The following is an 8,814-nucleotide window of genomic DNA, read 5'->3' as shown; positions in this document are numbered from 1 at the left end:
CCCTTCTGTGAGGGATGGTGCTATCTGGCCCAGATACTATGCTTTTCCCATGGTCTTCACAACCCACAGACCAGGAGATTCCCTCAGGTGCCTACACCACCAGGGCCCTGGGCTTCAAGCACAAAACTGGGTGGCTGTTTGGGCAGACACGGAGCTAGCTGCAGGAGTTTTTTTTTTTCATACCCCAGTGGCACCTGGAACACCAGCAAGACAGAACCGTTCACTCCCCTGGAAACAGGGCCAAAGCCAGTGAGCCAAGTTGTCTTGTTCAGCGGATCACACCCACATGGAGCTCAGCAAGCTCAGATCCACTGGCTTGAAATTTTCGCTGCCAGCACAGCAGTCTGAAGTCCACCTGGGACTCTCCAGCTTGGTGGGGGGAGGGGCGTCCACCATTACTGAGGCTTGAGTAGGTTGTTTTCCCTTCACAGTGCAAACAAAGCCATGAGGAAGTTCGGACTGGGCAAAGCCCACTGCAGTGCCGCAAAGCCACTGTAGCCAGACTGCCTCTCTAGATTCCTCCTCTCTAGACAGGGCATCTCTGAAAGAAAGGCAGCAGCCCCAGTCAGGGGCTTATAGATAAACCTCCCATCTCCCTGGGACAGAGCACCTGGGGGAAGGGGTGGCTCTGGGCGCAGCTTCAGCCAACTTAAATGTTCCTGCCTGTTGACTCTGAAGAGAGCAGTGGATCTCCCAGCACAGCGCTTGAGCTCTGCTAAGGGACAGACTGCCTCCTCAAGTGGGTCCCTGACCCCCATGCCTCCTGATGGGGAGACACCTCCTAGCACGTGTCAACAGACACCTCATACAGGAGAGCTCTGGCTGGCATCTGGTGGGTGGCCCTCTGAGATGAAGCTTCCAGAGTAAGGAGCAGGCAGCAATTTTTGCTGTTCTGCAGCCTCTGCTGGTGACACCCAGGTAAACAGGGTCTAGAGTGGACCTCCAGCAAATGCCAGCAGACCTGCAGAAGAGAGGCCTGACTGTTAAAAGGAAAACTAACAGACAAAGAGCAATAGCATCAATATCAACAAAAAGGACAACCACACAAAAACTCCATCCAAAAGTCACCAATGTCAAAGACCAAAGGTAGATAAATCCATGAAGATGAGGAAAAACCAGCACAAAAAGACTGAAAATTCCAAAGATCAGAATGCCTCTTCTCTTCCAAAGGATCACAACTCCTCTCCAGCAAGGGAACAAAACTGGAAGGAGAATGAGTTTGACGAATTGACAGAAGTAGGCTTCAGAAGGTGGGTAATAACAAACTCCTCTGAGCTAAAGGAGCATGTTCTAATCCAATGCAAGGAATCTAAGAATCTTGATAAAAGGTTACAGGAATTGCTAACTGGAGTAACCAGTTTAGAGAAGAATATAAATGAACTGATGGAGCTGAAAAACACAGCACGAGAACTTCGTGAAGCATAAAGTATCAATAGCCAAATCGATCAAGTAGAAGAAAGGATGTCAGAGATTGAAGATCAACTTAATGAAATAAAGCATGAAGACAAGATTAGAGAAAAAAATAATGAAAAGGAACGAACAAAGCTTCCAAGAAATATGGGACTATGTGAAAAGACCAAACCTACGTTTGACTGCTGTACCTGAAAGTGACGGGGAGAATGGAACCAAGTTGGAAAACACTCTTCAGGATATTATCCAGGAGAACTTCCCCAACCTAGCAAGACAGACCAACATTCAAATTCAGGAAACACAGAGAACACCACAAAGTTACTCCTTAGGAAGAGCACCCCCAAAACACATAATCATCAGATTCACCAAGGCTGAAATGAAGGAAAAATTTTAAGGGCAGCCAGAGAGAAAGAATGGGTTACCCACAAAGGGAAGCCCATCAGACTAACAGAGGATCTCTCTGCAGAAACCCTACAAGCCAAAAGAGAGTGAGGACCAATATTCGACATTCTTAAAGAAAAGAATTTCCAACCCAGAATTTCATATCCAGCCAGGCTAAGCTTCATAGTGAAAGAGAAATAAAATATTTTACAGACAAGCAGATGCTGAGGGATTTTGTCACCACCAGGCCTGCCTTTCAAGAGCTCCTGAAGGAAGCACTAAATATGGAAAGGAAAAAACTGGTACCAGCCACTGCAAAAACATACCAAAATGTAAAGAGCATTGACACTGTGAAGAAGCTGCATCAACTAATGGGCAAAATAACCAGCTGTCATAAAGACAGGATCAAATTCACACATGACAATATTAACCTTCAGTTTAAATGGGCTAAATGCCCCAATTAAAAGACACAGACTGGCAAATTGGATAAAGAGTCAAGACTCATTGATGTGCTGTATTCAGGAAACCCATCTCACATGCAAAGACACACATAGGCTCAAAATAAAGGGATGGAGGAAGATTTACCAAGAAAATGGAAACCATCTTTCAGGTCTTAGTATAAAGAATAGTTGTGTGGGAAAATTGGCTTGGCTGATACTTACAGATATCATGAATTTCATAGCTTATCAGATTGTCCCTCTTTACACTAGTTGCAGGAAAGCTCAGAGTCAAATCAGAAATATTGTATATTGCCTCTGGTAAATATTTAGACCTCTGTTATAAGCACTTTGAAATGAGCCTAATTCCTGGCTCCATTTTATTTTCCCTACTCTTTCTCGCTGACTTAAAAAATTACTTCTAATGTTTGTTATCTTGATATATTTATGAACCAAATAATCTTATCTTACATCCTGTGTGGAACAAGGCAGCAGGATAGACAGACAGCTTGATTGATTGGTTGATTAACCAATACACAAATGGTCTGGATAGAGGCAGCAACATCTTCTTCCTGGAGAGTCTTAAGAACAAGACAATTTTCATGACTTGGGAGTGGTTTAGCCAGAAAAACTAGAGCCACACTAATGGCCCAATACTCTCTAGGTCATGTGCCAGGTCTTCAGTGCTGCTCCTAGTGGCTCAACAGTTTCTAGTTATTGATTTCCCAAATGATTCAGTTATAGTATCAGTTGTGGGCCCTGTTCTCATATAGACAAAACTGTCAGTGGGAACAGGCAAATCCACCTGGCTAAAAGTAACAAAAAGCTAACTTGTGGGGAAAAGGACGCAGGGGTTGATACTAAAACTTCTTGATGAAAATTGGAGAAGTCCCTGAAAATTTAGAAAAAGAACAATCATCACGAATATGAACATTATAGATGCATCATTGCTGATACAATCTCAAAAACATGAAGACTATATACTGGGAATATAGGATTGCATTAATATTTTTAGATATTATTTTCTTGTTTGATATAATGTAATTATAGTCAGGGCTATGCTTCACCAAATCACTAACTGCTTTAGTCAATTTGTATACATCAATTAGTACACATTTGTTGAGCATTTACATATGCTAGATTGTGTTAAGGATGTGAGATCCATAGATAAGTGAGACATAATCCCTACCCTCAGGGTCCCTACATTCTGGCAGAAGATGGACACATTAACAGTTATAATATAGGGTCTCTAAGGGCAAATCAGAACAAGTTCCACAGAGAAGTTGAGATTTGAATTGGACCTTAGGAATAAGGAGTCACTCAAGGATCAAAGCCAAAGAGGGCAAGATCAGGGAGAGGGTGAGAGTAGAGGCCTAGAGTCATGCAAGACATCGAGGTTCAAGGACAGCCTGGCATTTGCCATGACTGACACTCAGGAATGGGAAAGCATTTTACACGCCCCTGCAATGTTTAGGGCTTTGACCTTTATCCCATATGTGGCAAGGAGCTACTAGTGAATTTTATGCAGGCAGGTGACATAATTAGAATTATATTTGTAAAAAGTAACTCATAGTGATAAAGGAAATGGACAGTTAGAAATACAAAATTATTGAATTGAGTGTTCTTTATGACCTTCTCGGTATGGGAAATACCAAATTTGGAGTTATCAATATGTGGGTGCACACACTATAATTAAAACTATGGGAATGGGTGAGTTCTCCAATAAAGGAGGCAATAAGAGGACCAAAAGCAATGCCAACAACTTGGTCAGGGGGACAGAGGAAGGCAAGCTATTAAAGAAGACTGAGACAGGATGCCAGAACTAGAAATAATCTGGATTCAAAAAAAGTGAAGTTGTAGATGGACCAGGAGGAGGAGGGGCTGTCAACAGCACCTAGTAGAGTAGGGCAGTAGGGAAAGACCATTGAGCAGGCATTCAATGGACACTGGGCACTTTTGCAAGAGCAGTTGAAGAAAACAGTGGAAGCAGAAGCCAGACTCTGCAGCTGAAATGGAGAAAGCAGGAGCTGACTTATCTTTTTCAGATGCTTGGCTGGGAAGAGGAGGGAACAAGGTAGGTGTATAAGAGGCAGAGTAGAGGAAAGATTCTTTAGAAATTTTGAAAGCTTGAGTCTGTAGGCTGATGGGAAAGTATAGTGAAGAGGGAAGGGTAGAAGGGAGGAGAGGGTTAGGAAGGAATTGATAAGAGAAAAACAGATGGCACAGGTCTTGGGATGGGAGCCAGGAGATGCAAACAGATGAAAGGACAAGTTTTAGAAATTCATCTGGTAGCACTGGGATAAAAGACCAGCTTAGCAAATTATTTGACATTGAAAATACTAAAAAGAAATATGGCATGCCAGCATTTAAAAAATGTGTAAGCCTGTTCTGTTAGATTTTTGAAGACCTAGCCATGTGACCTATTTAGAAGCCAGCCAATAGAAAGAAAGAGTAGTTTAAAATATTTTGTTGTGTTTTGTTTTGTTCTGTTTTAAATAAATCATCCTGGAAAAATTCAGCAGTGCTTGGGAGAGATCTACCCCTCCACCTTTTTTTCTTATTTAATTGTTTTGATGTAACAAAACACATTGTTTTAAAATTCTTAGATAAAATATCCCATGAATGAACGCTTACTACTTACGGTGTTTGTGAAAGATACTGTGGCTTCCAGGCACAACTCTCAGATCCTATGTCTTTGGATCCTTACCAAGACAGGTAGTATTTCCTCTGTCTTTATAGATAAGGAACTCTGGAGCTAGAACTAGAACCAATTCCAAGTTCCTCTCATCTCTATCAAATATGATGCCTCCTATTAGAAAAAAATGACCACCTTTATCATAAAAAGTACAGAGAAACAAGGACTTTTATACAATTTAAGATCAGGAATACTTCCATCCATAACTCTTCATAATTAAGGACACCTAAGACATTGGCTATCCTCAGTTGTAATTCACATTTCCAAAATTGGCAGCTGGGCTTTTCTCATAGATTGCTCACTGTTTTAATCTGATGCCCAACACCTACTAGGAAATTGCATAAATCAAATATATTTCTTCCTTTTGGCAAATTTTCTTTTGACTTCTTAAGATTATTTGGCTTCTCTGTGCTTAACAATTTGAATTAAATTAAATCTAGCAGAGTCAGGAAACAGAATTTCCAATTTATCTTGTAATAGGACAAATCCTTTAATAGGCTCAATCTTTTTACCAAGAATATAGCAAGTTTTAAAATTAAGTATAAGACTTTAAGAAATAAAAAAACTCTTTGCTGGCTGTAAGGCACAGAGCTATGTTTAAAAATACATTAAAGCTGGGTGCTATGGCCTGTGCCTATAGTCCCAGCTACTCAGGAAGCTGAAGCAGGAAGACTGCTTGAGCCCAGGAGTTCAAGTCTAGCTTGGGCAACATAGCGAGACCCTGTCTCTAAAATAATAAAATAAAATAATAAAAATACATTAAGGTGATATTTTAAAAGGCAGGATTAGTTACATATATTCTACCTACAAGCAAACAGAAGCATTAATTTGACTACATAAAATTTCTACAACCATAAGGATGAAACCTCTACATCTCACTTATTTTTAGGTTAATCTACAATACATGACCATGCCACATGACTAGGGAGGAAAATGTGCTATGATTGTAGAGACCAGGCTGGGTGGTCAGGGAAAGCCTAACCAAAAATATAGCATTTGAGCTGGGCTTTGAAGGGTTGTTAGGATGTCAAAAAGATAAGGATTAAAGAAGGAATCTTGGGTAGAATGGCAGAGGAGATACCAACAAGACAAAACTGAAATGTACATGTTTTTAGTCATCCCACCAACAATTCTTCTTCTCTTGTCTGCTAAATTTTGAAAATACGGAAATGAACCAGATACGCTCTAAACTCTCATAATTATCATGGTACATGGGGAGAACAGAATCAACAACCCAACAAATAGCACATCAGTGTTTTCTTCCTTTAGGATGCTTTGAGCAACCAGAGGGTAAAGCTGGGACTGCAGCATATTTGGAGCTTTGCATATTGACAAAGCAGGAGAAGGGCCATCCCAGCATAAGGAGCAGCATATACAGACAAATAGATGCTTTTCCTGTAGAGTTTCTTATAATTATGTAACTATGGGAATAATAACAATTAACATGTATTGAGCTGTTAACTTTTTGCCAGGTGCAGGTATTGCATCTTCATCAAATCTTCTGTCCCTCTAAGCTAGGTACTATCTCCACTTAACAGATGAGAAAACTGAAGCATAGGGTGTTAAGCAACCTGCCCAAAGTCGCACAGTCAGAAGGGTATATTTCAGCTCAGGAAGTCTGGATCCAGAGTCCATATCCTTCACTACAATTTCATCACAAATAATTCAGGGGTGAGGTCAAGGAAATGTGGGAGATCTGCTCCTACCAATTTGATAAGCTGTAGAACTGTTATAGACTCAGCATGCTCCCGCTGCACAACTCTGCTATCTGGTTGGAGAACAGTTACATTTTTCAAGTCCTAAAAGTTATCTGGAAAGCAGTCAGTCTCAAACATGCACTGAGCATTCAGAACATTGCACTTAAGACACTACCACCTCTATTCCTGTGGCATTTGTATTTCTGTTTGGAAACTATGGTAAACTGTTATCATGTTTTCTGCCCCAAACCTCCCTCCTATTGAGAACTTCTCTCCCCAACCCCCTTCCTCTTCAACCATGTGATCTCAATGAGAACTGCCATGTTCATGTGTGACTTCTTTGGCCACAGCTGATGGATCTAGATGTGTATCTGTCTGGGCTTTATTGAACTAGAACTGGGAAATGACAGTTTGGTGAATCTAGTGGCAGGAGTTGTAGCATTCTCCACCATGCAAAGCAGGGGTCCCCAACTCCTGGGCCATGGGCCAGTACTAGTTCATGGACTGTTAGGAACTGGGCCTGTTGGGAACTGTTAGGAACCTGTTAGGAACTGGGCCACACAGCAGGAGGTGAGCAGCCGGTAAGTGAGTGAAGCTTCATCTGTATTTACAGCTGCTCCCCATCACTTGCATTACCACCGGAGCTCTGCCTCCTGTTAGATCAGCAGCAGCATTAGATTCTTATAGAAGCACAAACCCTATTGTGAATGCATGTGTGAGGGATCTAGGTCACATGCTCCTTATGAGAATCTAATGCCTGATGATCTGTCACTGTCTTCCATCAGCCCCAGATGGGACCGTCTAGTTGCAGGAAAACAAGCTCAGGGCTCCCACTGATTCTACATTATGGTGAGATGTATAATTATTTCATTATATATTACAATGTAATAGTAATAGAAATAAAGTGCACAATAAATGTAATGTGGTTGAATCATCCTGAAATCATTCCCCTCAAAGGTCCATGGAAAAATTGTCTTCCACAAAACTGGTCCCTGGTGCCAAAAAGGTTGGGGACCACTGATGTAGAGGACATTGCTTTACAGCCATTGGGATTGAACCCAACAGACAAAGAGAAACACAGTTGAAAGTTGGAGAGAATGCTTAGATCCTGTTTCTGTAAGGTTTAGCCACATGCCTCCCTTGACTGAGTTTAGGTCACGTGAGATAAACCTGTAACCTTCCCAAATATTTTCCTGTTTCTTAAGCTAGTTGGAGTTCTGCCCCTTGGGGTCAAAAAGGGTTCTGGCCAGGCACAGTGGCTCACGCCTGTAATCCCAGCACTTCAGGAGGCCAAGGCCAGTGGATCACTTGAGGTCAGGAGTTCGAGACCAGCCTGACCAACATGGCGAAACCCCGTCTCTACCAAAAATACAAAAATTAGCTGGGCATGGTGGCACGTGCCTATAGTCCCAGATACTCGGGAGGCTGAGGCAGGAGAATTGCTTCAACCCAGGAGGCAGAGGTAGCAGTGAGCCAAGATCATGCCATTACACTCCAGCCTGGGTGACAAAGCGAGACTCTGTTTCAAGAAAAAAAGGGAGAGGTGGGGCTTCTGACTAATACAATCATAAAGGATTTACACACATAAAAAATATTCAAAAAAACTTTTATAAAATAACATGTGAACAAGAACTTCTGTATCTCTATTTAAAATAACATGTAAATATATACAGAGAGTTTGATCAGGGAACCCTTCCCTGAAGGTAGTGATCAGCAACTGTCCAGTGAGTTAACATTGCCAAGTGGTTCAGTTTCGTCCACAGTTCTTAGGACTGACCCTCTTCTCTGACCCCAGAAATTTTAGGACTAGGTGATCCTATGTGCTTTAAGCCATGGCAGTTCCCCAACAGTTTCCTGAGCTCTTAAAGAATTTGACATTCTAAATCAAAATGATACACAAGCTATAACTCCACAATAAAGCAACAGATTTTTAAATATATATGTTAGAGTCTAAACCCCAAGTGTGCACAAAAAGACAAACATCCCATGTTCTCACTTGTAATTGAGAGCTAAACATGTGTACACATAGACATAGAGTGTGGAATGACAGAAAATGGAGATTCAGAAGCATGAGGGAGTTGGAGGAAGGTGACTGATAAAAAATTACTTAATGGGTACAATTTGAGTGATAAATAAAAGTACTGACTTCACCGCTATGCAATCTGTATAAGTAACAAAATTACACTTGTACCTC

This window comes from Pan paniscus, chromosome 13, assembly GCF_029289425.2.
Source record: "Pan paniscus chromosome 13, NHGRI_mPanPan1-v2.0_pri, whole genome shotgun sequence".
NCBI lineage: Eukaryota > Metazoa > Chordata > Mammalia > Primates > Hominidae > Pan > Pan paniscus.
This window is presented reverse-complemented; position numbering follows the sequence as displayed.